We start from the raw sequence: 27,554 nt of genomic DNA on the forward strand, positions 1-27,554 counted from the left end.
GATCAGGTGGAAGAGGGTTCTCGGATCTCAATGGCTGTGAAAGCGGATGAAGGCTGCAGCAAGTGGAGATCTCCAGTCATCTTGAACTTTCCTTGCCACTGGGCCTCAGACCTCCAACTTGTCATGACCGTGTGGTCATTGTAGGCGCACCAGCTTCCCCACGTTAAAAGAAATCACGTGCAGGCATCTACCACCAGAAATAACATCTTTCCAACCTTCTAAGCCCTGTGGCAATGGTCTAGTGATGATGGGGACAGGATTAGTGAATCTGGCAGTCCCTAGCCAAGAATCTGCATGTAGGCGGCAGTAGTTAGATGGTTGTCTGGCACCTGGACTGAGACAGAGGTGCAATTTGGCAGCTACTATTGCAAATGAGCAGTCCTCTTTAGGGTACCCTCTGCTCACCCCGCATGGGGAGAGGTGCCTGAAACCTAGGCTGTCTCATAAACTCCTGGATGGATTACCATATCCAATGGGATCATTCTGCCTGTGGTCGAAGCTATAAAAAGACACTGACATTTGCTACATGGAATGTTCACATCCTGATGGAGAACAAAGATAATGTATGGCCAGAAAGAAGAACTGCTATCGTCACCAGGGAACTTGTGAGATATAACATCGACATCGCTGCCGAGTGAGACAAGGTGCCCAGATGAAGGTCAACTGAGAGAAGTTGGAGGATACACCTTTTTCTGGAAAGGAAAATCTGCAGAGGACAGGCTCATTCATGGTGTTGGTTTTGCAATTAGGAATAAATTTGTCAGTCAGCTTACAAAATTTCCTGTAGGAATCAATTAATGTCTTATGTCTCTTCGTCTTGAGCTCAGCAACAACCAGTCTGCTGCTGTCATCAGTGTGTATGCCCTAATGCTTGATTCTATCGAGGATATCAAGGAACAATTCTATACAGATCTTGGCAGAGTCTTGAACAACATTCCCAAGGAGGACAAGATCATTCTCCTCAGAGATTTTAACGCTAGAGTTGGGCAGGAGTCAGATCTCTGGAATGGCACTATTGGAAAAGGAGTAGGAAAGGCTAACTCCAGTGGCATCCTCCTCCTGAGCAAATGCATAGAACATGGCCTGGTCATCGCAAACACCCTCTTTAGACAAAGTGAGAAGTAAAAGACCACCTGAAGACACCCTCACTCCAGGCATTGACTTCTTGACTATGTTATTGTTAGAGCTTGAGATCGGAAGGATGTCCACATCACAAGGGCCATGCATGGAACCGATGACTGTTGGCCGGACCATCGCCTTGTTAGATCAATCATGAATTTCCAGATCACCTCAAGGCATTGTGAGCAGGCAAAATCAGTGCAAAAGAAATTCAATGTCAAGTCCCTTGAAGATATAGTGACTTGGGAGAAACTTCAGCATGTCTCCAAGAAAAGTTTGCCTCTATGCCTACAGCTGATGATGCTGATAATTTCTGAAAGAGATTAAAAAGTGCCATTATCTCAGCATGTGCTGAGTCCATTGTCTGTCACCCGCCATCACCAAGATTGGTTTGATGAGAACGATGCTGAGATTCAGGGCCTGCTTGACCAGAAAAGATAAGCTCATCGCATGTGGCAAAACGACATATCACACCAGCAGAAGAAAGAGTCATACAAGCAACTCAAGGCTGAAGCTCAAAGGAAAATCCGTGACATCAAAAATAAGTGGTGGCAAGAAAAGGCCAAGGAGATTGAGCTTTATCCTGATAAGCATGACATGAGGAGTTTCTTTCAGGCAATAAGGGCCATTTACGGTCCGTGCTCCCATGGACACACACCACTCTGAGCCCAAGACAGGTCAACGTATTTTAAGGACAGCAAAGCCATCAAAGCCAGATGGAAGGAGCATTTGGAGTTACTCCTGAGCCATGAATCAACTGTCTCTGATGCCACTATCGAGTCTATACCTCAACGACATTGAAAAGAATCTCTTGCTGACCCCACGCCACCCTCAAAGAAGTAACACGAGCCATTTTGCAAACTAAGAACAATAAGGCAGCAGGGTCAGATGGCATACCAGCTGAAGTCTACAAGTTTGGAGGTGAACCACTGGTAGGGAAGCTCCATAAACTTTTTCTTCATATCTGGTTATAATGAGAAGATTCCAGAAGACTTGAGAAACGCTAACATTGTTACAATCTTTAAGGAAGGAGATAAGTGAGAGTGTGGAAACAGCAAGGCAATGCCTCAATCTACAGCAGGGAAAATTCTTGCCCATATCCTCTTAAACTGATTACTTCCCCTTGCTGAGGAAATATTACCACTTTTTCCCACTGAGAGTTGAAGGGAACATTTGACAAAATGGCAGCTCCTAAGAAAGCGAAGCTAGATGTCCAATCATTTCAGCCTGCTTGGACAGACGCATTTGGATTTATTGAAAAGAAGGACCATGCTATTTGTGCTTTCTGTTATGAAAGCACATCAAGTGTTCGACATTTTGAAACGAAGCACGAGAAAACCATTAAGTGTAAGTAAAAATCAAGCTACAGAAGGAAGTTACAAGATTGCACAGTGCATTGCAAAAAACGGAAAGCTGTTTACAGATGGGGAATATATAAAATTTTTCTCAGAAGTTCAGAGATTTTGTTCAATGATTTGCCAAATTAAGATACAATTGTATCTAGAATAAAAGAATTGCCCATCTCTGCCAGAACAGTTGAGAGACGCATAAGTGAAATGGCAGAAAACATTAAGGAAAAACAGACAACTGCACTGAAAGACACAGCAGTGTTTAGTATTGCAGTTGATGAGAGCGTGGATATAAATGATGTTCCACGTTTGGCAGTTGTTGCAAGATATTGTGCTTCCGATGAAATCCAAGAGGAACTTTGTTGCCTAAAACCCCTTTGTTGTGCCATGCAGGGGGGAAGATATACTGGAAAGTTTTGTAAACCATTTTGAAGAACGAGGAGTTGACATCAGAAACCTATTTTGTGTGACAACAGATGGTGCTCCTGCCATGATCGGAAAACAGAAGGGATTTGTAAAGTTACTTGAAGATCAAATTGGCAGTCCGACAGTCAAATTTCACTGTATCATCCATCAAGAAAACCTGTGTGCTAAAATTTCTAATTCAGAGCTTAATAATGTGATGAATACAGTGGTGCGAATTGTGAATTTCCTTGTTGCTGATCTGCTTTGACTCACAGACAATTTCAAGCACTGCTAGAAGAGATGGACAGTGCTTATAACGACATCCCACTTCACAGCAACATTCGGTGGCTAAGTTGTGGCAAGGTTTTGGTGTGCTTTGTAAACTGTTTTGATGCAATCAAGGCCTTTTTGTCAGAAAAAGAACAAAACTACTCCGAACTGGATGATGACAAATGGCTGTTGTAAGCTCATGTTTCTAACTGATATCACCGCTCACCTAAACGAACTCAACCTCTGTCTCCAAGGTGCAGGGCAAATAGTTCTGGATCTTTATGAAGCCTGGAAAGCATTTGTTGTGAAACTAGCAGTTTTTTCCAGGGATATTCAAACTTCTACTTTCCGCTACTTCCAACTCATAAAAGAGCTATTGACACGTTGCACTGTCAATGTCGATGAGATTGGAAAGTACATGCAAGAACTGGAATCAGAATTTTCTGACATTTCAAGATTTCCAGCGATTTGGCCCAATGCTTTCTTTTCTAAATAAACCCCAAAAGTTCAACAAAAGCGACTTGGATTTGTTTGTATTTCAGTGGATGGATGTTGAAGATTTCGAAATGCAACTCATTCAGTTAAAAAGCTCAGAATTGTGGACATCAAAGTTTGTGGATCTGCAGAGCGCACTTGAAGCTACCAAGAGAGATCATGGGGCCTCTATTCTGACCTGCTGGATATCTCTGCCAGTGAAATTTAATTGTTTGAGGAAATTTGCGTTTGCAAAGCTTTCAGCATTTGGATCCACATACCTGTGTGAACAGGTGTTTTCACACATTAAATCTATCCTCTGTTCCTCTGGGAGCCGGTTAACAACTGATCACTCAGAAGCCCGTGTGCAGCTTAAAGTATCCAAATACGTGCCAGACATTGGAAAACTCAGCAAGGAAAGGCAAGGGCAAGGATCACACTAAACTGTTAAGATCTGCCTTTTAATTTAATTTTAAATAAAGCTTCTGAAACATTTTGAAAACCTTGTTTACTTTACATATAACAGTACTTTGGTTATATAATATATAGACTTATAGAGAGACCTTCTAAAAAACATTAAAATGTATTACTGGCACTTAAATTAGAAGCCTTAAATTAGAGTGTATAAATGAAGACTCGGCACACCACTTCTGAAAGGTTGCCGACCCCCAATTTAGATGATAGACAGTGATCTCAGCACACTGTTGTCAATTTTTTTGTAAACATCATGGCAGAAGTTTCAAGGAAGCATATGAAGGAGGACAATGAGGTAGCTTTGTGGATGTTTATGGGAAGCTTCTCTCAAGCATGAGGGACAGAATGAGGGAAAGCATGAAGGTGCTTATTTGAAAATTTTATCAAGTGGATGATGAAGCCTTGTATTATTGGCTGACTGGAGATGGGAGTCAACATCCCCATAGTGAATAAGAGATTATCAGTAAGGTGGGGATAGGCCATGAAAGGTTTTGAAAGTGAAGATGGGTAGCTCACATTTGATGTAATGGAGAAAGGGAGGATGGAGGGGATGCAAAGAGAAGGGTAACATGGTCAAAGTGACAGGCTAGGAAAATTATCTTTGTAGGATAGTGGTGTGTGTGTGTGTGTGTGTGTGTGAGAAATGATTCACCAGAATACACAATAACAAGTCTATTGAGAATACAGGGTCATACGTCAAGTCTTACAATGAAGGTTATGAACTAGATTTTGTTTGCTTTTAAGATGGCATATGAATGTGAGCCACTTTTGAACTGAAATAACAGAAGAGGACAAATTCTGGAGAATCCCTTGACAATTCTTGCAGATGCAGACAGATTTCATATTTGAATATATCTGACCTAACATCCAGTGACGACCCATTGAAACATTTTAAAAGGAGCTAAAATTCCAAACTGAAGACCTCTGCATGCAATTCGAAATATTTTACAAAGTTAGATCTGAATTTATAAATTTGGTGATAATTAATTGTTGAATATAGTTTTCTAAGAATGTTAAAGAAACATAAATATGAAAAAATAGTGCTAGATCAATGTAGCATTTATTTAAGGAAAATCTGTAGATCAAAGTGAATGCTACAGATTGGCTGGGTCCATTCTGATCCCGCCAATGAGAGCAAGATTGAGCCTTACATGGAAATACCTAGTTCATATGCAGAAAGTGTACAGTTTAATGCATTGCTGTTAATCTTTTGAATTGGGCCCTGTTTAAAAACTGCAATTTGTTTAATAATTACTGAACTTTTCATTTCTTAAAGTTTGATTTCTTTACTGTGGTTCAAGGGAAATAATTCATTAACTGCACTGTAATAAAATAGTATTTATTAACTGTTGTAACTATTACTTAGGCATCTCTCCATCACATAGTCCATCCTTTTAGCTACATCAGGCCACTAGCCAATGATTTGAAGAAAATTAAAGCTCCCCAGAACTGTTAGCTACACAAGTATCTACATTCATGATCATGTGCAAAAGCTTACAGTCTCAGGGTTCAGGGACACTGCTGAGTGGGAAAGCTAGCTAATGTGCAAGGTGAGGGAATGGTTTTGTCTCCTTAATAGTCTTTGTACTTTGTTTGCTTTATTGCTGCTTCCCGTTCTTTTTGCCTTTAAGTAAACATCACCCCATAGTACTTTGCATACATGTTGTATATCTTGTGACTGGTTCATATGACTCCTCTGATACATACGGAATGTATTCTCCTATGTTAGGTCAGGTCCATGAGAGTGGGAAGAACTGTACTAAAAACACCACTAATTGATGATATCAGAACCTGTTACCACTGAACAAATGTTACCACTACGTCAATACCATACCATCTAAAATACCCATGTTCCTCATACAAACACCACTGAGTGGGATAAAGGTTACAGCTATGACAGAGGTCTCTTGGGTATGTAAGTAGTTGCACTCACTTTTGTAGCACCCTGTGGCATTAGAGGATGGCTTTGCAGGAGATAATCTCTAATGTTCTCTATTGATCACTTCTTTGGCCCTGTCATGGCCTATCTCCATCTGGGTCTTTTGTGGCCCAGCCCTCTAGCCAGGTCCCCTAAATTCAGTCCCCTTCTGTGGTATCAAAAGTCCAAATGTAAATCCAAATAAATAGTCAAATCAATAATTCTTCTGGCCCTCTTGGGCTATGCTGAAGTTCTCTGTTCTTTCTCCTTACTTCTGGACCCTGCAGTTTTCCTATGCTGCTGCTTCTCAGCAAGTTTCTCTTCTACCTCTCCTCTCCTCTCCTCCCCCAGACAAAAGCAGCTTCCCTTAGGGCCTGTGAGAAAGTAGGGAGATCCCAATCTCAGGGCCCCCCACAGGAGCCTGATCTGTGCCCTGTGGTTCTTTCCAGCCTGTCTTTATCAGGCCCCCTTGCCAGAGGGCAGGAAGTCCTTTGCTTCTCTCTCCCAGGTCTCCTCCTGCTCCTAAGTGAGTTCTTGCTCCTCTCTATGTAGCTTATCCTGACCCCGCCACAGCTGGGATCACTAATTGTAATTGAGTCCATATCAGGATCTATTGGGTTATAACTGCTAGGTCACAGGCAAAGCTGAGTCTGACTCCCCTTAAAGGACCAGCCAGCCTGTGACAGGTATGAACATGTTTATAAATAATATGTCAGCACCCAAAAGACATTTTGTTTATTTTTATATCTACAAAATCAGAAGTAAACAAAGCAGTGCCAAAAACTGACTGAGGTGCTGCACAGTTCTGCTTGGGGCTGATAATTATTTGATGGCATAAAACAAGGCTGATCTGAGGATTCTGGAAGAAAAAAGAAGTGATCCCACCAATATTCACAGAGTCAGTAACCTTCACATTTCCTTGCAGTTAGATATATTCAGTCGGGGAAGTGTTAGGCATGCCATGTTATTTACAAAGATTGTAAATTGGACAGAGCGAGAGCATATATTTGTATACTATATATTCTGTGAAATGTCAAGCATCTTTAGGGGCACTACAAAATAAACTATAATTATTTTTATAATGAAAAAGCTGTGCTCTGCATGGCACGGGCTTTGAAGTATGGACAAGGACAGTGCAGTTGGCAGGACAAAACAGACTTTAAAAATTACATCAAACAGCTACGCAACAGGGAGTAGTTTTAAAAGGCATCAGCCATGAAAGAATTGGGCAGCTGAGCAGCCTGCTTCAAGATTACACTGCTAGAGAACATTGTTTTAGAAAGCTTTCGGTTTGTTTTTCAGATTTGCTTGCAAAGAGCAGATGTTTTAAATTACTGGATGCTGTTTATTCAGTTAATGTTTTGCAGGTGGTAGTAGTTCAGCAGATTTTGAAGGAAGTGGGTCTGCAAAAAGTAAAAGAACCTTCTTTTCTCTGGTATACTATTCTCTTCAGTAGATATTGTCCTCTCAGAAATATTATTAAAAGATTCTAGATCAATGTAGAAATTAATTGTATCAGACACTTCTATATTATATAGAGTTATATATTGATAAAGTGTCATGCAATGTAAAAGTAAGGTGACTTCCCAAAGGGACTTACACTCTAATTTAGATAGACAAATCAATGGCTAATAACAGATCAGGTTGGGAATTGAGTAATGATGTGGGGGAGGCTGCAATGACCGGGCTGAGGACAGTCAGGTCTATTGGTTAGATCCAAGGATCAAAACCAAAAATAATGCAGTGCCAAGCCAGAGCCAGAGAGATGGGTAAGGTAGAGGAGCAGGGATCTGGAGCAGGGTAGGACAGCAGGAAGTAGGAGTAGATTGGAGTCTGGAATAGGAGGACAGGAACCAGGAGCAGGCAGGAATGCCAGGCTTAGGAGTCAGGTAAGCAGAGGGGGACCATAGTAGCAGCCAGCCAGGGATTCCTCTTGCTCAGGCAACTTCCTGTTTCTTCCTGGTTTATGTAGAGTCTCTCAGCCGATTGGGGGGCTGGATGTTTCCCTCAATGTGGAGCTTTGGGGGCTGGGTCCTCTGCAAGCTAACCCGTCTCCAGATCCTTCCTTGATTACTCAGGTGAGCTGCTGGGTTGTGTAAGCACTGCCTTGGGTTCAAGGCCTGTGATCCCTCACATCAGTAAATCATGCCATACCACCTCTAGTCACAAAAAAGTGACACTAAACACCATCTGTAGGGTTTTTCATATACCAGGTTAATGGGAATCAGAAACAGGAATATGATGCAATTACTACCCATCCTCCCCATAAGACTTGGAGAATCATCTTAGTGGTATGTGAGAGCCAGATTTTTTTAAAGTATGTAGTCACTTAGCAGTATTGCCAACCCCAGATGTTCAAAATCATGAGTCAGGCCCCCCAGAAATCATGAGATTGGCTTTAAAATCATGAAATTATGTAAAATTAATAGATGTGGTGTCCTTTTTATTTGCCTTCTGCTTTTTGAGCCTTTAGGGTGCACTGGGGTCACATTTTGAAGCTTTCTCCACAGCCACAAGGACTAGAAACTGACTTTTTCTTTAAGAATGAAGGCTGAAATCATCGCATATCCACTTGACTGACTCCAGGACCTGGGGCTTTAAGGAAAACTATAATTCTCATGAGACACATGACAAAATCATAAGAGTTGGCAACACCGACTTAGAGATGCAGATAGGTGCCTATCTGGATTTACAAAAGTGCCAAAACAGCTTAGATGCTAAGTCTCATTGGGCAGCACAATAGTCCACTGCAGATATAACATGAGAGCTAAAATGTATGTTCAAAACAATGTATATAATGGTTTTAGATTCCAGGGGCTAGTGGAAAACTTAGAAAGCTGTTGTTCCTTTTCAGTCTCCAATAATAGTAACATAGATGTTTCAGCTGTCATGTGAATTGAAATGTATTATGTCAACAATATTGCTTCTAATGATCAGTTCCAATCTTTTCCCACAAGATCAACAATGTGGTATGAAAACTTATGTTGCAGCGCCTCAGTAACCAGAAGGTGTCACACTTGCATTTCTTACTATCTAGAGCTATGAAAACAGTAAAGTAAATTGCCCACTTACTTAGAAATTATCAGCCTGCCTATTTTGTTTAAAAAAATAAGATTCAGGAAACAGTGAATCAGAAAATACTGATCAGAAAGAGACCATGATATCTTAAAGGGAATAGCAAAAACATAACCTATGGGAATAGCATATTATTTATGGATGCTTCTACAATTTAAATGCCTAAGCTGTTCTCTGTTTTAAAGCTTCTTTTCATACTGAAGTCGATGCTGCTGCTGTTTTAAAATATCCAGGTCTTTCCATGGGAGACTGTTTGTGCTAAAGATATTTCACAGTTTAGATTACTGCAAAGGATGTTTCTATATCTTCATCAGTGTGTATAAGTTCCTACTGTGATTTAGTAATAGCATGCAAAATTAATACAGATGTGTTATCTCATGCAAAAATGTTACCTTATCTTTGGGGATTTATTCATATGCTTTTAATTATATTTAAAATGAAATCTAAGCGGTTTGAAGAATGCAGAACTACATGGGTTGGCATTTTGCCATAGTAAATTTCTATTAAAATCTTGTGAGTCAGGGCAATGTAACTTTTACTAAAAAGAAAATGTTGGTCTTATGCAGTTTTGTGGCTGTATTTGGTCCCAGGATATTAGAAAGACAAGGTGGGTGAGGTAATAGGTTTTATTAAACCAGCTTCAATTGATGACAGCTGTCAAGAAGTTGATCCAATAAAAGATATTACCTCACCCACCTTGTCTGTATAATTGTGGTCTTGTCACTTCTCAACACAATCCTTGAGCTAGATGGTGCGATTTGCTCCAAGTCCACCATGAAGGGCAGTATGAAGCAGCACTCCCCAGGGGGAGCATTAGAATGCCGCCTCTGCTGTTTATATCTGCTGCTACACCTCTTTATGGGTGCAACTTACTCCTTACCATGTGGCCTATCAATGTGTTGGGAGAAGGACGTGTAAAGGACAAGTCCCTGCCTCCTCCTCTACCCCACTTTTAGGCTGCCAGAGCAGCATTATGGAATGAGGACGAGGATCTAGCCTCTGGTTTTAGATCCGGTGTATGTTTGAGTCGATTAGTAATGTTTCTTATGCCATGCATTTAGAAGTCCTGATTTGTTCTGCAAGGTGTCCTTTATATTTCTTACTCCTTATTTATCCTGGGCAAAAACCCATCTTCAGTTGCAACTACACAATCCTATTAATGTCAGTAGAGCTATGAGGGTGTAACCAACAACAGAACATGGCTCATAGCCCCCGTGAGTTGTTCCATTGCATCAATTCTGTCCTTGAAAGTAAGTGTCAAGAAAACATGTCCTTTCAGTTGGTTTCGAGGGAGATGCGTATTTTGTGGCTTTTCTGGGTAAAAACATTATTTCTCTTTAAATCTGTAATTTTGCTAATAAAGTTCTGGAGTTGAGATTTCCCTTTAGGCATTTTCAAAGGAGGTAGCAAAGAATCAGATAATCAAGAAAGTCTATGTGTAAGTCTGTAAATAAAAATGCTATCTTAAGGAGTTTTATCCAGGATAATTAGGTAGGCACTTCCCTGAGACCTACTCTCTCTTTTCCCCATGGTGGAAAGGCCTCTTTCCCATCTTCCTCCCCACAAGATCTATTTTTGAGCTCAAGAGATGCAAAGCAGCACCTTAAACACTAGTCCTCTCTTACCCATTACAAACGGCTAAACAGATGACTTTTAGTTTTGAAAAAACACTTACTCTTGGGCTAAGACCATATATATTAACTGAAGTTGTCATGGCCTAAGAGCGTGCAAGTATAGTATAGTATTAACTTCACTTTTTAAGCATCCTATCTAGACTATATTGCTTTTTCATCAATATATGGCCAATAGGAGCAGATTTTTAATATTCATAAATAAGCAGTTAAAGATAATACCAACCTAAAAGCATGTTCTGAGACTGAGCTCCCAGGCATAGCTGTTCTAAAGACTTTAAACTATGGACTTGATTTTTGAGGGTGCTGTGCACTTGCAGCCTCAATTAATTTTAGTGGAAAGTTGTGGGTGCTCAGCACCTCTGTAAATCAGGATCAATACCATTTTGGTTCCCACCATATTAAACAATTTAATCAGAAGCTGTATCAAGGGGTTTGAATGGCCTCAGGATAATCTGAGGCTGGAAAGCTCAAAAAAGCAGCAAAACAAATTAAAATGCCAAACAGACCTGGCTTCACTCAATGCCTGTTCTCCTAAAAAAATACCTGAGCCAGGCAGGCTACTAACCCACTCGACCAGCACATGGGGCGAAAGTCATTCAAATGCTGTTTACTGATGTCTGCAATAGTACCAGTAACTCTATATAGCAATTCTCTCAAGAGCTACAAAATTTAAATACATATTTCTGATCTCCCTGCATGAGTTTGAACACTGACAATTGAATTGATGCAATGGAGATTAATCACCACTCTTCTTTTCTGAACAAAATGCATGATGACACATTGACTTTTTGATGGAAAACAAGCTCAGAAAACTGAATATATAGATAATTGGGATCCCTGATCATTCTGAGGAAAAGTATGTGGTTCACTTAAACACCTCTTCAGCACAGAAGACCACAGCAGATTTATTAAAATAACACAGAATGCTAATAAGCCCATCTAGTAACAGGGTCTCTCTTCCACATTCCAAAGACTTCCTTAAGAAGACTTGAAATGTGGGAGAAATGGCATTTGATGATGATGATGGGATCCATTTGTTTCATAATTTCAATCCTGAACCAAGACCAGGCACTCATTCTGGAATATGAAGAAAGTATCTGAGTACACACAGTGATTCCTGTGAAGCAATAATGCATCTTGTTAAGCTTTGTTTCACTAGGAAAAAAGAAATACATTTTTCCCTGCAGCATGTATAATATTCCTGTTTCTAAAGAATAATAAAATAATGGGTAACTCCTCTCAAAAAGATACTCAGCTCTATTCCCCACTGAAGCAAACCTACCCTTCCTCTCGTACTAAAAATCTGATTAGGATAATATTAAGTATTATGGTACAATTTAGTTAACGTTTTCTACTCTTTGGTATTATAAATTGTACTTCCTTATGCTATAACTCTTCAGTGACAATAGCACCATGCTGCCTGGATATCTCTCCATGCAGCGATTGACATAGCTGAAATGACTTCATGTTCAGTGGTGACAGCCAGCTCGATGAGACATTCTTCAAGGATAGCCACTGGCATCCCAAGGGAACTACAAAATACAATGGAAGACTTGCCATTTGAGGGAGCTATGCTTATTTCAAGAAGATTGATGATGCCATGCACACATTAAAAGATTCCCATGTAACACTTCGCTTGCTCTCTACCACAGTGACAGAGGAAACTGTTCTAACCACAGGTGCAATATAGGCCTTTCTAACACTTGAGATTTTAGCATGTCTCTAGAACAGTAGTTCTCAAACTTGTTCTGCCACTTGTGCAGGCAAAGCCCCTGGCAGGCCAGGCCGGTTTGTTTATTCGTGTCCGCAGGTTCGGCCGATCGCGCTCCCAGTGGCCGTGTTCGCTGCTCCAGGCCAATGGGAGCCGCTGGAAGCGGCACGGGCTGAGGGACATACTGGCCACAGAAAGTAACTGTAATTCATGATAGGCAATGTGCACCACCAGTATGCTGTATTGCCTTTTGTCCTATCCTCTGCCCTCAGTGTGGTTACTAAATGTATGCCGGAATAGCTCACATATGCCATTCAGGGATTTAAATATTTCCTTACCTAGACAATTGGTTGTTTGGGGGAAGATCAAAGTCCCACATCCTAAACATCCCAATCATCAGATATCTCTTTCCTCATCTGTCTAAAATTAAATATAGACAGATTGATATTACAAACCTGACAAAGAATAAATGTCATGCAGCGGATATAGACTCTTAAACTGCCCTGGCTTATCTTCTGACAGACAGATTCCAGTCCATAGTCTCTCTGTCCAAAACCCACCAGTCTAATCCAAGGACAACTGTGCACTTGTGTCTGCAGCTGTTAAGGCACATGCCCTTATGCACATATGTAACTCAGAATGCCAGATTTCACCTCAGGTGTCTTCAGGCCTGGTTCCACATGGTATATTGTCCAAACAGTCATCCTATGGACGTGCTCATTTGTGTGCCTGCCCCACTGCTTCAGTCTCTGAACTGGTGGATGGCCCCTCAAAATATATGCAAGGAGGTTCCCTTCTTGCCACCACAATCAGTTATGACCCTGGTAACAGATGCCTCTACCACAGTTGGGGAACCCACCTGGGTCAACCTCAGGCACTTTGGAAGCCCCAGGAGGTTTCATTCCATCTAAACATACTGGAGTTTTGAGCCATTCAAAGAGCTTGTAAGACATTCATTTCAACCATCAGGAACCAGATGATTCAAACACTCACCACCACCACCACCACTGTTTTATCTGAACAAGCAGGAAGGTGTGAGGTTGAATCAGTTTTGGCAAATCTGTGGAATTTCTGCATAAAGGACAATGGCTTTCTAAAGAGGTTTCACCTCCAGAGGTGAAGAATTCTACTGCAGATTCTCTCAGCAGGAACTTTGTAGACCATCATAAGCAGGGCCGGCTCTAACTTTTTTGCCACCCCACGCAAAAAAGAAGAATGCCGCCCCCCCACGAGCGCCACGCCGCCGTACCCCCCCCCCAGCACCATGCCGCCTGAATCCCCGCCCCCAGAAAGCCACGCCCCCTCCGAGCACCGCGCCAACCCCGCCCCTCCTCCGAGCGCCAGCCCCCGCCCCCCCCAGCGCCGTGCCGTACCAGCCCCTGCCCCTCCTCCAAGCGCCAGCCCCCGCCCCCCCAGCGCCGCGCTGTACCAGCCCCCGCCCCTCCTCCGAGCGCCAGCCCCCGCCCCCCAGCGCCGCGCCACACCAGCCCCCGCCCCTCCTGCGAGCGCCAGCCCCTGCCCCCCCAGCGCTGCGCCAGCCCCCACCCCCCCAGCACCGCGCCGCGCCAGCTCCCGCCCCTCCTCTGAGCGCCAGCCCCCGCCCCCCCAACGCCATGCCGCACTGCGCCAACCCCCGCCCAATAAATAAATTAATAAAAACCTGAGTGCCACCCCGGCCCAAGGTGCCGCCCCAAGCATGTGCTTGGTCGGCTGGTGCCCGGAGCCGGCCCTGATCATAAGTGGTGTACACACACACACACACACACTCTCTTCCCCAGATCTTTCATCTGTGGGATTACCCTGCAATAGACCTCTTTGCAACCAACCTGAGCAACAAATGCAGGAAATGCAGAGCAGGTCACAGACTGGATTCTTTGACAGATGCTTTCCTCCTCTGTTGATCAGGTCTTCTGATGTATGCCTTTCTGCCTGTCCCTCTAATTTTGAGGTAGTTAAGGAAGCTAAAAAGAGACAAAGCAACTTTAATTCTCAGATCCCCAGCCTGTCTGAGGCAGTACTGGTACCCTAACCTACATCAACTGTAAGGGTGCAGTCAGCCTAAATCTCTACCAAAACATCTGCCAGCAGATGGGTTTTCTATCTTTTTTGCATCCCTTGGCACTAATTTTTGAAGGGCCTCATTCATATGTACCCTCCTGCCTCCAATCCAGTACCCTCTTGGTACCTGAATATAGTTTTCTCCTGTTTAATAGGTTCCTCCTTCAGATCTTTAGCAGTAACTTCCTTATCACTGCTACCAATTAAAACAGCATTCCTGGTAGCAGTTAATTCTGTGTGAATGATGTCCACTCTCCAGGCACTGTTAGCTGACCCATATTCCATGACATTTCAGAAAGACAATTTTTTCCTGAGCCACACCCTAAGTTTATGCCTAAGATTGTGACTGCATTTCACCTCAATCAGACCATTCATTTTCTGGAGTTTTTTCCAAAACCTCATTCTAAAAAAGCTGAAAAGAAGTTTCACATTTTAGCAGTGGTGGATTTAGAGTTAGTGGGGCCCTGTGCGCAGCTTCATTTTCAGCCCCCACTCCCTCAGGACCCAGCCAAGAAAAAGAACATTCTCTCTTATCCCCCCCACTTATTTTTCATTCTTTTTTTTTCTTCATCTGCCTCCTATATTATAAGTAATGGGAAGTAAATGAAAATAAAGTGAGGTACCTTGATTGGGGCAGGGGGTTGGGGTGCAGGAGGAGGTGTAGGGGGCAGGCTCTGGGAGGAATTTTGGTGTTGGGTGTGGGCTGGGGAAGGGGGTTGGGGTGTGGGAGGAGGGGTGAGGAGTGCGGGCTCTGGGAGGAAGTTTTGGTGCAAGGTGCAGGCTCTGGGCTGGGGCAGGGGTTGGGGTGTGGGAGGTGGGAAGTGGGCAGCGCTTACCTCAGGCAACACGGCTCCCAAAGCGACAGGCACACACACACACCCCGGCAGCAGCTCCTACATGGGGGACGGCAGGGGTCTCCGCACGCCACTGCCCACAGGCACCATCCCTGCAGCTTCTATTGGCCGCAGTTCCCAGCCAATGGAAGCTGTGGAGTCAGAGCTCGGAGCAGGGGCAGAACATGGAGACACGCATCCCCACCCCAGGCCTCAGGGACATGCCAGCCACTTCTGTGAATGAAGCGGCGCAGAGGGAGGGAGGCAGAGTGAGCAGGGAGCTGCCTTAGTCCTGCTGCTGGCACATCTCTGTGCGCCCCTTGCAGGGAGGGGGGCAGCAGGTCTCTGAGCGCTGCCTGGGGCAGGGGCAGCACAGGGAGCCACCTCCCCACCCAGCCAGGGCCATGCAGAGACATGTCACCAGCCAGCCACTTCCAGGAGCGGCATGGGGCCACCGGCCACGGCATGCAGGCAGCCTGCCTGCCTGAGCCCTGCTGCACCACAGGCCAGGACTTGGGGGCCGGTTCTCCTGCATTTTGGAACCCCCCGTCATTGAGGGCCCCATGCCAGTGCATGGTTTGTTTCATGGTAAATCCACTCCTGCATAGGTGCCGACTTCCCCTCTTTCCCCTGGGTGCTCGACACCCCCCTCTGCCCCCAGCCCTGCCCCCACTCCACCCCTTCCATGAGGTCCCACGCCTATCCCGCCTCTTCCCAACCCTTCTCTACCTCCCATTCCAACTCCTTCGCCAAATCCCCACCCTGGCCCCACCTCTTCCCCGCCATCTCCCCTGATCGTGCCACGTTCCTGCTCCTCCCCCCCACCCTGCCCTGGAGTGTGCTAACGCTGCCAAACAGCTGTCTGGTGGCGGCCAGGCAGGAAATGCTGGGAGGTAGGTGGAGGAGCAGAGATGCGGTGCGCTTGGGGGGAGGAAGGGAGGGAGATGCTTGGCTGCCGGTGGATGCAGAGCACCCACTAATTTTTCCCCATGGGTGCTCCAGCCCTGAAGCACCACAGAGTCAGCGCCTATCCACTCTTGCACTTTAGATATGCGGAGAGCTCAGTTCTTTTACCAGGACATCTCCTAGACTTTTTGTAGCCTTTTGTGAAAGGATTAAAGAGCAACTGGTTAAAGCCCAGTGTATATCATACTGGATTTCTGACTATATCAAGCTCTGCTATTCTCTAGCAAAGGTTTCTCCTCCTCTGGGAATAACAGCCCATTCCATTACAGCTCATTCCACTTCCTCAGCCTACTTGAGTAACATACCTGAAGCAAATACTCATCAGCAACCACACAACAAAAACACTAACTCAGGAACCTATCCTTTCAACAAAGCCCGATGCCAACTCTGTCCACATATCTATTCAAGTGACACCATCATAGGACCTAATCACATCAGCCACGCCATGAGGGGCTCGTTCACCTGCACATCTACCAATGTGATATATGCCATCATGTGCCAGCAATGCCCCTCTGCCATGTACATTGGCCAAACCGGACAGTCTCTACACAAAAGAATAAATGGACACAAATCTGACATCAGGAATCATAACATTCAAAAACCAGTAGGAGAACACTTCAACCTCTCTGGTCACTCAGTAACAGACTTAAAGATGGCAATTTTGCAACAGAAAAGCTTCAAAAACAGACTCCAACGAGAAACTGCTGAATTAATTTGCAAACTAGATACAATTAACTTGGGCTTGAATAGAGACTGGGAGTGGCTGGGTCATTACACAAATTGAATCTATTTCCCCATGTTAAGTATCCTTACACCTTCTTGTCAACTGTCTGAAATGGGCCATCTTGATTATTACTACAAAAGTTTTTTTTCCTCCTACTGATAATAGCTCATCTTAATTAATTAGCCTCTTAGAGTTGGTATGGCAACTTCCACCTTTTTATGTTCTCTGTATGTGTATACATATCTTCTTACTATATGTTCCATTCTATGCATCTGATGAAGTGGGCTGTAGCCCATGAAAGCTTATGCTCAAATAAATTTGTTAGTCTCTGAGGTGCCACAAGTACTCCTGTTCTTTTTGCGGATGCAGACTAACACAGCTGCTACTCTGATACCAATAGTAAACATTTGTAAAGCAGCAACGTGGTTGTCTGTATGTACCTTTTCCTGATGCAACACTGACACTCAAGCCCCCAGGATGATGCCAACTTCAGTGTGTCAGAGCTGCAGTCTGAAGTCCTACTATCTGTAAGAAAATTGCTGGTGAATCTCCTACAGTGGAATGTGTATGTACACAATCATTCAAAGGAGAAAAAACTGTACAGGAGAAACTTGTACTGTAACTATTGTTCTTTGACATGTTATGCAATATACATTCCATGACCCTCCCACCTTCCCCACTATTTTGGGCATTAATTAGTTGGCAGTCATGCCCCATTTATGCCCTTGAGTCAGTGCATGAGGATGGCAGGGGTGCATGCACCACCTAATGATACTCCTGGCAAAAAGTCTTCAACTCCAGTGTATTGAGTGCACACACACATACCCCTTCAATGGAATGTATACATGCACATCATAAAGGACAACACTTATTGTACAGATAAGTAATCTTTTTTTTGCTGTCCTTTTTGTTGCTGTCCTTTTTGTTTTTAAAATCAATGTACTCCTACCTCTGAATTCTTTGCTTCAGATGTAGCATATTCAGGTGAAATCTCAAAGCAGCATTTTAGTATTATTGTGTATCAACAGGTGGCACACAAAAAAATACTATCCATAAAGCACAGGTCTTGTTTTAGGCCCTCTCACCTTTTGCTACCTAGACTCTCAAACTGTGCGGGTGCAGGAATCCATTTGCACAGAGCTTTTTGAAAGATCAGCACCTAAGAAGGAATCTACAACTAAACTGTCTTGTAATACAGTGGGAACAGCTTCCTAAAATTCCACTTTGCTTTAAACTATTTCTTCCATCAACTGGTTATAGTAAACCAAAGCCTATAGCTGTTATATAAAATTAAATCCTGACCAAACACAGATTAAACTCTTAAATACACACATTTTCTTTCCCCTTTGAATCATTGGTATCATTCCATTATTTCTCCTGGATGAAGATCATCGTCAATAGATATATCAAAGTGAATAAGGGTTTGCCATTCAACCTTCTCCTGGACAAAAATGATGAATTTAAAACGGTACAAAAATAAGAAAACAACACTCACCTAAATAGAAATGTATTATATTTAATTTGTGTTTAGTATGAGCCTCCACACTTTATATTACATTTATTTTATTTTTTATTCACATTTCTCTTAAAAATAAACAAAACCATTATTCCACCACTACACCGCTGTAGACCTGGTTACACACAAACCCAGAGAAGAATAACCATTAAAACTCTGACCTGGAGGGGATATGGGTAGTTAAATGGGATTTTCAAAAGCACCCAACATGGGCTTACCTGCACTCTCCATGAAGTCAATGGTAAAACTCCCACTGACTTCAACAGGAGTACACTTAGCTCAAGACTCAGGACTTCTGAAAATCCCACCCTGCATATTTAACACCACTAACACCACCTTATAAACTCTAAACCGCCTCTGACAGATATGTCTTGGCTTTACATTTTTTGGCCTTATTTTGGGGATGATTATTATAATATTTAGTTAAAATACTATGCTTGGTGCTTATACAGACATAATACTTGCCCCAAAGTATTTACAATCTAACATCTATACTGTATGGAATTTGACATGTGCAAACTGTGACACTCGGTACAAAAACAAGAGCCCGAAAATAATCCATGAATGACTGAATGACAAAGAGCTGCAGGACAGTGGCACCAGAAGTATAAGAAAAAAATCAGAGCAGGCTGAAGTGTGAACCTGCAGCCCTCATTCAAACACAACTTCCACTGACTTCAGGGTGACTATGTACTCTGTGACCCCATAAAACTCTGGAAGATCGAAAACAAAAGCTGGTCAGAAAGCTGAAAGGAAAAATAATGTGACACAGCATTCCGATGTGTTTATGAAGAGACCACACACGTGCACTCATTCCACTGCCAATAAAGCATGCAGTGGAAATTTCCACTGCAAGTTATAGCCCATTTCCAGCCTTTAACCCTACACATACTGAAGTTTCACAATTGTTTATGGTAGCTGAAATGTATAACCTTTACTTTAGTAAAGATAAGTATTGTAATCTGTTTTTTTAATCTAATCTAATCTTTCTAGTTTAATCTAAAAAAATTACAGTTCTAATGAGAAATCTTTAGCTTTAATAATGTGAGCTAAGTGGCTCCTTTTCATTGAAATTATAAATTTATATTTTAAATTACAATTACTGTAAGCAGTGCAGATAAAATTGGCAATTCCATCTGTATCAAACATGAATATTTCTGAAAGAGTTTATTAATACATGTGATTATAGTATTTATTTATTTATAAAACCATCTACATGCCACAAGCCCTGTATGTTTACATGGCACTTTACAAACATAGCCCCAGTTCCACGGTTGGAAGTATGTGGGGATGCAGCTCTGCTTGGGCACAAGGATCTGCCCATGTGGATCAGATTACGGGATTGCAACCATTGAGTAAAACACAGTCCCTGCCCCAAAGAGCTTATGATCTAAAATAGATAGGACTAGACAAGTCATGGGAAAATGGTTCAGGTAGGGGAAGGTAAAGAGACCAAGGCAGGAAGGATTCCTGGGGAAAGTGCCTTTTAAGGAGAAATTTGGAGGAGGAACAGAATAAAAGCACTGTTCTAAAATATAATAGTCAAGCCATAAACCCCTCCTTCACCACCTTCATCCAAACTCCTTTCTGCAAAGGAGTGGATCTGGGTCCACTAGTGTGGCCCCCAAGCCTGCATAACTGGTACTGGGAGGATCATGTGGTTTTGGCTGAGACTGCATTGTGGCTTCCACACTACCTACCCTCTCACTGGTGCCAGTGCAGGGGCCACACAGCTATGGGACAAGGGGATTTGGCTAAGGTGGCATTCCTATGCCCTGCTGATCCTTGGCTAGTGTGTTGTCCCCTGGAAACCACTTGCACCAGGCATAATGAAGAACAGCATTCAGTTATGTCAGCACAGAGAGGGTTTAGGATCAGGAAAGTGAAAAGCCACTGTTACATCCCCCCTTCTAATCGGCTCTGCATACTCCACTGCCATAGTCAAGATGTCTGTTTTAATTTGTTCATTCACTCATTCACATGAGTAGGGGCTGTGTTTGGAAATCCCTGTTAACTGAGATGAAACTATGAGTCCAATTCCGATCGTGCCTCCAAAATTTTCTCACTTCTCCCCTTTTCTATCACTGTGGACAACACTATCAGCCTCCCTGGCACTCAGGCCTGCAATCTGAAAGGTTGTACTCCTCCCTCTCTCTTGCCCAACACGTCCAACCCATATCTGTTCTTCCTCCTCAGCATCTCCAAGATACATTATTTTCTTTCCATTCTTACATCCAAATCTCTTGTTTAGCACCCCCTTAGATCTTTTATTGACTGCTGCAACAGCTTCCACTTTGGATTCCAAATATCATTGCCTCCCACCATCCATGCGAAATATAGCTGCTAAAATCATCTTTCTTATCCATTGATTTGATCATGACGTTCCCCCTCCTCAATCCCTCCATTGGTTCCCCATCTGTTATTGCATTACATTCAAGCTTTTTGACACCACCTTCAAAGCTTTTTGTAACTCTGCCATTCCTTCCAAAAATATTTGGAGAAGCTGATCTGTGGCCTCAGGACAGGAGGGACATACTAAGGCATGGCCAATATTCCAGCATGCCTGTGGCACTTTTGTGCCCCATACCTTGCAATGGCAACCATACACATCCCTCCCCGCTAGGCAGATGATTCCTGCTTATAGCAGGAGTAATCTGAATAAAGAGATCATGCATGTAGCCGTGCTATAGCCGGGTGGAATATGGGCACAAATCAATGCTACTGTTGTAGCGTTTGTTTGTGACCATTTTGATTAATGGCCAAATGGCAAAATACCAGCATTTGTCCCATAGGTCTGCTGTAATCTAACTTTTTCTATGATTTGGCTTTGCATACTCAACACTCACAGGGATGGTTTGTACTGAATGGATAGCTGAGATGGAGTGTGAAGTGGAAAGTTACAGGTATGCTTAGGAGTAAACCTTCCCAATTACAGGCAGAGGTCAGGCAAACTATGAGCAGTATCCTAACAGTTCTTTCAAACAAGAGCAAACAAAGCTTCAGTCCTTGTAAAATATTTAGAGCTATGTGAAACTCAGCAGTTTTGGTTGGCAGGGGTTCCAGCTTCGTTCTGACTTCAGTTTGTGTGGGGTTTGCACCCCACTGAGTATTAAAACAAAACCTCAAAGGGAAACTCAGCCAAATTCCTACTGAAAATCATAACTTGGCCAAGGCTCACTCACACCTTGATCCAAGCATGTTAAAAGGTTTGAAAATCTGAGCAATCCCTCTCAGTGAAGAGTAGCCCCAAATTTGGGTTTGTAATGAAATACAAAACCAAGTATCAGAGGGGTAGCCGTGTTAGTCTGTATCCACAAAAACAACGAGGAGTCCAGTGGCACCTTAGAGACTAACAGATTTATTTGGGCATAAGCTTTCGTGGGTAAAAAACCCACTTCTTCAGATGCATGGAGTGAAAATTACAGATCTGTAATTTTCATTCCATGCATCTGAAGAAGTGGGGGGTTTACCCATGAAAGCTTATGCCCAAATAAATCTGTTAGTCACAAAACCAAGTGAACATTGCCTGGTTCAGATTTAATCATGAATGTTTTGAAAAAAAAACTCTAAAAATATTATTGTTCCCTCATTTGAAAATAGTGGACCAATATTTGTGGAACAGAGCCAGCCCGAACTGCATGCTCAGCCTGATAGCACCACTAAGGAGCTGAGTCAAATCCCAGGGACAGTCTGTCACTAATTTTCTCCCCAACCTAGGGTGCAGAATTTGGCCCATTCATGGTCTCTGTGCTGAGGGTGTGTTCCTCTGGCCTCGCTAAAGAACAAAGCTCCAAAAGTGGTCAGAAGCTTTAACTAATCATAAAATTATTACATTTATAATTCATCCCAAGGAGATTCACTCATTAAGTACACACAATACCAGTGAATCACAGACACCTTTGGAAAGGGTGGAAGCAAGCATCCAGTGCAGAACAGAGGGAAGGGCAATGGATGAAATTTTACCCTGGCTGAAGAAGCACATCTGAGTGGACACTCTGTGAGCCCAAAGACAAATTCCAAACAAAACCTATTGAACTGTTTTGTTAGTTTTAGAAATGTAACAGATAGTTTGATGACAGTTTAATTTTTTTTGACGGCTCTAATTAAAAGCACTTCTTCAATTTTTTCAAATAGAATTTTGCAGACACTGAGGGACAAACACATTGGAAAGAATGGGACTCTCGTTTCACACTTGCTTCTTTCCTGCATGTCCTGTAAGACCTGTCTAAAACACATTGTTAGGAATGCCAGCTCACACTGACTCAAGCCTAAGACTCTCAGGATCTTTAAAAAAGCTGTATATTTCAAAATGTCATAGTCATCATCATCATAATGATACTCATATGGGGGCAATACACCAAATGGGCCCCAACCTGTTCCCTTTGACATTAGCAAAACTCACATTGGATTCAGTGGGAGCAAGATAAAGCCTTGAATCATAGAAACGTAGGGCTGGAATGGATTTTGAGAGGTCACCTAGTCCAGCCTCCTGTGCTGTGAAAGGACCAAGTAGCATGTCAGGGATAGTGTAGGTTGCTTGTCTAACCTGTTCTTAAAAACTCCCAATGACAGGATTCCACATCCTCTGTTGGAAGTCTAGTCCAGAGTTTAACTACTCTTGTAGTTAGAAAGTTTTGCCTAATATCTAACCTACATCTGTGCTTCAGATTAAGCCCAGTGGACATGGAAAACAATTGATCACAGTCCTTCACGTATTTGAAGACTGTTATCAGGTCCCCCCTCAGTTTTTTTTTATCAAGACTAAACATGTCCAGTTTTTTTAACCTTTCCTCATAAATCAGGTTTTCTAAACCTTTTCTCATTTTTGTTGCTCTCCTCTGAACTCTCTCTAACTTATCCATATTGCTTCTAAAGTGTGGGGCCCAGAATTGGCTCCAGCTGAGGCCTCACCAATGCCAAGTACAACATAACAATTACCTTCTGTGTCTTAGGGCTGGTCCCCACTTAGTCCGGACTTCGGACTAAGGTACGCAAATTCAGCTACGTTAATAACGTAGCTGAATTCGAAGTACCTTAGTCCGGACTTACCGGGGTCCAGACGCGGCCGGAAGTCTCCCCCCGTCGACGCTGCGTACTCCTCTCGGAGAGCTGGAGTACCGGCGCCGATTGTGGGCACTTCCGGGATCGATCTGGGATCGATTTATCGCGTCTTAACCAGACGCGATAAATCGATCACAGAACATCGATTGCGTGCCTCCGGACCAGCCGGTAAGTGAAGACTAGGCCTTACATACGACACTCCTGCTAATATACCCCAAGTTGATATTTGCATTTTTTGCAGTGATCCACTATAATCCCTGATCCTTTTCAGCAGTACTACCACCTAGACTGTTATTCCCCATTTTGTGGTTGTGCATTTGATTTTTCCTTCCTAAGTGTAGAATTTTGCACTTGTCTTTGTTGAATTTTATCTTGTTGATTTCAGGTCAATTCTCTAATTTGTCAGAATTGTTTTGAATTCTAATCCTGTCCTCCAAAGTGCTAAGCAACAAATCCAACCTCACACTAAATGTAAAATAAAATTATACAGTTAATATCTGTTTGTCTGCCTTCTTATCTGTCCAAGTTTTTACACCATGGCATCTGATCACTTTACAAACAGATATATTAAATTCTAACTTGAAGTCTGCCACTAGACTTGAGTTTTCTCTTCTTTCCCTCTTTCCAACAGAAGGACAATTTTTTCCGGAAGTTGTTCTATCAAATGTTCATAGTTTGGGGAAATTTGCTATGAAAGCTGAAGGAACTTCTACCACTGCTGTGTTACATTGCTAAACTATTATTGAGGTTGCTTAACAGAGCTGCCGTGCTGCATTTGCTAGAGTCCAGGGGACTAGAATCTACATTGCAATACAATGGAGAAATTGTTGAATATTAAGAAATCAATACAAATCTCCTAAATGAGACTTAATCAGACTAATGTTCAATTCATATGCTACTATATCCTCTATGTCTATGGGAAATTATAGCCCATTTTCCTATACTCCTGGAATAATAGCCTATATTGAATGTACAATAACCAGAATGCTCAAATCTCTCTTAGAGAGGATATGGGCAAATAGTAAACCAACTACACATCTTTTGGTTGCGTCTAGTGTTGGGGTTGTATTAAATCCTAAATCATAGCAAATACATTTCAAGTATCGTTTAATACCATTAGAAAGAATGCATATGTAGCTGGTGGAAACTCTGGGCACTAGATGTTTTGTGGACCAAGGGTTTGGTGGGATTCAAGCAAGAATTAGGCATTGATATGTATAGTGCAACAGTGAGAATATCCACAGTTGCATTAGATAGGATTGAAATATATTAGAAGGCATACGAACCCTTGTTCTGCATGACAGAAGACATCCTCTAGCTCAAAGATCTCTGTAAAGATATCATTCCATAACTGACCACCTTGTGTTTTCTTGTACTTTTCCTGAAACATCTGGTTCTTGGCCCTGTGAGTCAAGATACTGGATTAGATGAATCTATGTCTGATCCAGTATGGCAATTTTAGTGTCCCTATGTTCTAATCAAAAGCCTTTTAATTACGTTTTAGGAGACATTCCAATAGAACTCACTCGTTCTAAAGAATGATATATATTCTGAATACTAACAATAGCAAATAAAATATATATCAATTGGAGTCAGAGACAATCTTTCTTTAATTGTCTCAGTTGAAATGGAATATATGATGAAATTGTTATTGTACTCTGATGTTTTGTCTCACGCCTTCTTAGAAGTGGTCCAGCAGCTTGTTTGGCCCCATGAATTGCAGGATAATCCTTGCCTCTTGAGCGTGATCTAAATCTCAGTAAAGCTAATGGAAAGACACAGTCGGCTTTGAACTAGGCCCTGTGAAGAGAAATTGTACAAGAAGATATTTTCCATGCAATATATTATTAATAAACAAATAAAAACAATTAAGTGCGTTTCAGTGAAGTCCAGCAATATTATGCTCTTTACAAAAACTGCATGTTTTAAAAAGAATCCCCAAAATTAGACTGTCGTTGACCAGTTGCAGAATTCAGTCAGTTCCGCACCATTCATAAATCCTCCTTGCTCACCAGTTACATTGCCACCCAACCTTAACTTTGTCCTTAACATTTGAAAAAATCCATGCAGAAGGAGATTACTGGAAATTGATCTCTTGAATAGAAAATGGAATTTTATCATCTTCTAGCAATTTGTTATTTTGACTTTTGTGTGTACTTGCAAGATTAACACTGGGTGGGCAGTGTAAATCAGATAGGTGACACTGGACAGTGAAGCCTTACAGGGGGATCCTTAGCCATTCATTTCTAGACAGTCTAAGGTTTTTTGAAAGGTGTAGGATTTTTGTAAAGAAAGTTGAGTATAGCTGGACTCCACTGAAACACATTTTCATTCTTAATTCTTTTTTTAGCAAAATATGTGATGTAGGAATTTTCCTGCTTTTTAATGAGTGCCAAAAATTTAAAAATAGGCTGGCATATAAGGTTCATGGCAGTCCTGCTCTCACACATCTTATGTGTCCTAACAAAGCAAGACGTCTCTCCTGCAGCAGGACTAAAAGACACTTCTCCTCAGCAAGGCCATGAAAGCAAAACAAATGTGGTGTTTCTAGGCCAAGCCATTTTTTAGATATGATGAGCCAAAACAAGTTAAAAATATTTTTAAAAGGTCCATTTTCAAAACATTATAATTTAAAAGCTCTTTTTCTGATTTTTACCTTGCTTCCCAGAAAAGCTCTATTCTGGAACAAAATCAAGTGTGCAAAATTTCAGGAAGTTGAGGAGTTAGTGAATTGGGTCACCTGCTTCATTTTTAACTAGTGCCATTCCTTAGTAAATTCTAATTGTCATTCAGAATTGTTCTATACTTGTTATGGAAAATATTATTCATACAAATACCAAATGCTGATTGTTTTGCATGGATTGGAATTACATTATTGCACTTTTTCTTTCTAAAGAAAAATGTCAGTAAATAAGAAGCTTTATAAAAAGCCATTCTGTGTTTATAAATGTAAATATAGAACTATACCCCTTTCCTACCATCAGAAATCCTCAACTCATCTCCATCATCTTTTTCTTGCCTCCGGCCATATCTCCCAATTTAGGCTCATCCTTTACATCCAACCTCTCCTCTTCTGTGCTCTCCCGGCCCACACATTCTTCCTTTCTCAGGGTTCCCCCATGCAGCTTCCCACTTCCAGCTGGTGGGATACTTTTCTATTCATTCTTCAAATCCTTGGTTGGAAAGGATGTGGTAGTAGAACTAAAGAATGATCTGAGTATTTGTGGGTATGTCTCTGCAGCAAAGAAAAATCTGCAACCAGCCCATGCCAGTCGACTCAGGCTCGTGGGGTAGGAGGGTCCGACAGCTAGGGCTCCAGACTGAGCCTGGAAGTCTATACAGCAATTAAACAGCCTCACAGCCTGAGCCTTGCGGGCCCGAGTCAGTTGGCACAGGCCAATCACGGGTGTCTAGTTGCTGTGTACGCATACGGGGCCCTCCACTCTGTGGATCAGTACTTGAATATCACGCTGACATTGGAGTGGCTGACCTGGAGAAGTACCCCACATGCTGTCTGTCAAGAACTACTTAATCTAGGGCTCCATTGTCTGCTATGTCCAGCTGCAGGCAGATGAGGTTGATACCCAGCTGCTCCAGGATGCTGCCTGCAAGGAGGCCATGAAGCAGAAGCAGTGATATTCTTATTTCAGGATTTACTCTTGCCAACCTTTTAGCTATCCCCCACCCTGTTTCACTTCATCTGCTCCCTCTGCTGCAGCTCCTAAAGACTCAACCCTGATCCACAACCTTTTATCTCCCACTCCGTGATCTCCTTAGACGTGTTGAAGCCATGAGGCTTTGACTTTACATTTGTCATTGTCTTCTCCTTGTCTCATTTCCCACAATTTGATAGCTGCCTCAGTATTGTTGGGTTCCTCTTCATTCCTTGCTGCTATTTCCAGCCTCCTTCTCTTCCTGCTTTTCCCCCCCTCTGAAATCCACTGTATCTGGCTCTTCTCCCATCAGT

The 27,554-nt window shown here is 42.5% G+C and overlaps 1 pseudogene; it reads left to right on the plus strand.

Moving 5' to 3' along the window:
* The first annotated feature begins 2,300 nt into the window (after positions 1 to 2,300).
* LOC128838811 (U6 snRNA-associated Sm-like protein LSm2) lies at positions 2,301 to 27,223 on the plus strand (annotated as a pseudogene).
* Positions 27,224 to 27,554: the final 331 nt, after the last annotated feature.

The sequence above is a fragment of the Malaclemys terrapin genome, chromosome 6 (genome assembly GCF_027887155.1).
Source record: "Malaclemys terrapin pileata isolate rMalTer1 chromosome 6, rMalTer1.hap1, whole genome shotgun sequence".
In the NCBI taxonomy this organism is placed as follows: Eukaryota; Metazoa; Chordata; order Testudines; family Emydidae; genus Malaclemys; species Malaclemys terrapin.